Raw genomic sequence first — 4,121 nt, 5'->3', positions numbered from 1 at the left:
TATCTCTTCTTCCCCTTCCCCTTTCTCTCCTCCCCTTTCTTCTTCCCACTTTCCTCTATTTCCCCTGTCTGTAACTTCACGACAACCAAGATTAAAAAAAAAGAATGGTCACTCGCCACATCTATATATATGCATACTAACCCAAGTCAGAATATAAATTGATTAAACCCATATCTGAATCCCTCCCAAAAAGAAATTCAGCATTCTTTTGTTTATTTATAGTTCATCATCATCATCAGATCTAGAATGTACAGAAACCCCACATCTAGAAGACGGAGCAAGGTTTTCCAACCACACCTGGTCATCGACGGTTGAGTCAGTATCGTCATTCCAGTACCATGACCAGCGAGCAAGCATTCGGTTATACACCCTTAGCCGGCCATGTCCAAAGCTTTTCTCTCGGAACAGAAATAAAGGAGAGCCGGGTATTTTTAACCTTCATCCACATGAAATAACAGATATTCAATCCAATTAACAACTAATAACTAAAATGATCGTCAAACGTTGATTTCATTTAAAAGTATATATATGTAATTAAATATAACTTCAGAAGGTTGAAGTACTCACGTTAAAGCAAGCCCTTCTCTGTTTCCGCCATCACCAATCGTTATGTGAACTGGACCGCATTTCTCTGCCTTGTTATTGTAAACCCTAGTCTGCATGAACCAGTCGGATACTCGAATCCAAAAGAAATAAAATTACTTACAAAGCGTTCGTAGGCATGAACGTGTCCAGCGAAAACAAAGTCAACTCGGGCCTGGTACAGCAACTCCTCCATGGCTTTCCTCATGACATCTCCTTCACCCAGATGAGCTGTGTTGGTGTTATACCATGGCGCGTGAAGGGAGACCACGATCCACGCCGTGACTCTCCTGTCGACCTTGACCATGTCAGACTGCAGCCATTTGTACTGCACCGAGCCGGTGCCGAAGTCGGTGTAAGGCCCCAAGCATGATAACATGGATGCTGGCGACGTCGAACAAATAGTAGAGATTGGACTTGGAGCCGCTCTCCTTGAACGGCATCCTCCACCTTGTGTTGTAGGCGGTGAAGGCTTGGGAATGGATGATCAGGATGACTTCAATCTCATGGTTTTCCTCTGTCACCATCCTTGGCTGACTGCTGGCATAGGGCTCCACGAATCGTCCGAAGGTGTCCCAGAGCGGCTGTTGGGTGTCTGCGTAAGATAGATCCCCCAGGAGCAGCAACACGTCGTAGTTCCTGCTGCTGATGTGCGCTAGTGTGAAAGGAATCTGTTCGTGAAGGAATCTGAGGTAGAAGAAATCTGTTGGTAAGGTTGGGGAAGATGAATCGTGTTTTTTCCTAATTGTTCAAATAGTATAATATGGGGATTAAAAAATATTGTAATGGCGGATTTTAACAAAAAGTTAACAAGGAGGTCTTTGTCTCAAGATCATAGTACAGGGAGTCTTTGTCACAAAACAAATTACAGGGGGTCTTTGTCACAGATCCTATAGTATAGGGGGGTATTTGTAATTTACCCAAATAAAAAATAATGTAAAAAACATAAAGTATGTGTATACCGAGGTCGCAACCTATTCGGAGGACTCAGCCCTGTTGCGACAAGCTTGTCCTCGGCCAGATAGTCTCCCAAGTCCAGACCGAGATCTACTAAGGTCAGCATCTTCTTTTTCATCTTCCTACTTAGGCGATCTTCGGGGTCATTGATGGCGGATCTTCATTGAGTTTGGAAGGGCCACCCCCCTTCAGCAATCACGGTAAAGTATTTAGTCTTCCAGGCTGGCACCTTGGTAGGGTAATTATGGAGCAGCTTGTATCCAGGTCGGTATGCAACATAATAGCTAAACTTGTCAACCCCTTTGGGGCCAACAAGGTTCTTCTTAGTGGAGCAAAGTGAGGTGAAGGTATCTATTTCTAAGGGGAGGCCGTGGTCATGGAAGTAATTGGGGAGCTTATAGTGGGCGGCCAATGCCTCAATGCGCTTGGGTGTTAAGGTCGAGGGACCAAAGCAATCCAGCCCCCGAGAAGGACAAAGCCTTTTTACTAGAAGATTTTGCTCTTGAACCGAGGTGTCCGCGTCAGTTGGGCTCGACTTCGAGTTATGGGATGACATGACCATCTCAGTCGGTCTAAAAACAAAGGCGAGGATAGGCGACTTACCTAAGACCGAAGAAGAGAAAGCGACCTCAGAAACAAGACAGTGATCATCGACCTGGAAGCTAGCATGCGACCTCCGGAACACAAATACTTGAAATGAGACGAAGCAAATGGGACCCCAAGGCCCTTATTTATAGCCATAGTAGTCGATTTTGGATGGCTCAAATCCATGCGATCCGATGGCTCTCGCAAAAACTAGTTGTATTCTTTTCGAGGCCAAAATCGGTTGAGCACTCGTTTTGACGTTCGTCGAGTTTTGTAATCCGCATGACGTCCACACATCCCCGATATGCGACTTGACTTAGCAACCAAGTCGGTTGGATCATCATGGTCTGAACTTTGGATCAAACCTTGACCCGGAAGAAGATCGGGCCAAACCCACCTGAGCTCGTCATGAACTCCCCGCAACGGGTCAGGACTGGCATGGGGAGTGGGGGAAATTGATGAGGGGTGATTTTTCCCGACCTACTAGTTAGCTAGCACGTGGATGCGATCTGCTGATTGGATAGTGACTCGCCATTTTTTGCCTCCTCAATAGGTCAGGTCACCTTGGGTACCTTGGCCACCTCGGCTAGGACTGAGGTCCGAGCAGCTTGGGATGGCCCAACCTGTCGAGGTGACATGTAATGGACTTCTAGAAGCAAGCTAGCTATCTCTAAGCTCTTCGGGATCATGCCACATGACTATTGGTCTTATCCTCATCGCCCCTGGATCGAACGGACACGATAAGCCTTATCAACTAGCATGAAGTCTACCTCCTGGTGCGGAACGGACTCCTAACAGCACGGGCTTCCAGGACTCACCCATTAACAAGAACATGCTTTGAATTTACACAACTGCAAAACAGATGTCCATCACCTTCACCCACATGTTTAAATCCTATGTTCAAATGTTCAAGGTTTAAGTTTGAAGCAAAGCCAATTAGCCAAAGAATGCTCGTTGTCTGAAGTTGTTAACCTCTGACCCCACACCCTAAAAAAAGAGGGAAGGAAGAGAAAAAGGCTGGAAGAGAAAACTCTCCATGATATTACATTTTATTGGTGCGAAATCATAAGAGGAAACCCCTCAACATCCGAAATAGTGAGATACTCTGCCCGGCTAACCATATATCATACTGAACATACCTCTCTGCTTTAATTCCTCCCATCTCTTTCCATATTTCTACATAGATGAAAAACATACATCTTGGCCATCCCAAGATGTTTAAACGGTGAAGAATCCTCTCTAGCAGCTGCTGGAAAAGCAGAATCTTCCAGCTTCCTGGACCCACTGCCACTGATTATAGACGCAAGAAAGAAGAATAACAAAATGAGGAGATTTAATGATGAGCAAATAAAGTCTTTGGAGACCATATTCGAATCAGAGACGAAGCTTGAACCCCGTAAGAAGCTGAAGTTGGCAAGAAAACTTGGGTTGCAACCTCGCCAGGTTGCTATATGGTTCCAAAACAGGAGGGCTCGATAGAAATCAAAGCAGCTCGAGCATGACTGCAGCATACTGAGGGCTAATTATGATGCTCTGACTTCCCGGTTTGAGACTCTGAAAAAGGAGAAGCAATCTTTAATGATAAGATCAGGTACTACTTCCCTTCCATTTCTCTATGGGTTTTTCACAAGTCAGCAGATAAAAATCTTGTTAGGACTGTAACATATTCATCGTGCCTTTTGACCGTTGCAGAAGCTGGCTTATCTGCTCAACAAGCCTCAAGGAAAACAGGTGGTGCAAATCGGGCATGGTGAGAAACAACACTAATGGAGATGACAAGTGCGAATCTGGAGCGAAGCCCAGCTTATCCTTGGAAACTCAAGACCATGGAATAGTCTGCTATTCAGATGATGAGAACAGTAGAAGCATTGATTAGTGCTTTGGACAGGAGGAAGAACCCGAACTGAACATGGCTGAAACTACAGACGGTTCTTTAGCATCACTTGAAAACTGGTGCAGTTCCAATTCAGTTGGGCTATTTGATCAGCCGTGTAGTA

At 45.3% G+C, this 4,121-nt stretch overlaps 1 pseudogene; it reads right to left on the bottom strand.

Annotated features, from left to right (window-relative positions):
• Positions 1–216: 216 nt before the first annotated feature.
• Positions 217–3,286, bottom strand: LOC148881088 (purple acid phosphatase 22-like; annotated as a pseudogene).
• Between the last annotated feature and the right edge of the window lie 835 nt (positions 3,287–4,121).

This window comes from Nelumbo lutea, chromosome 1 (genome assembly GCF_056320005.1).
Source record: "Nelumbo lutea isolate HS-2025 chromosome 1, American lotus-T2T, whole genome shotgun sequence".
Taxonomy (NCBI): domain Eukaryota; kingdom Viridiplantae; phylum Streptophyta; class Magnoliopsida; order Proteales; family Nelumbonaceae; genus Nelumbo; species Nelumbo lutea.
The sequence above is the reverse complement of the archived record's forward strand: the minus strand, read 5'-3'. Positions and strand labels throughout refer to the sequence as shown.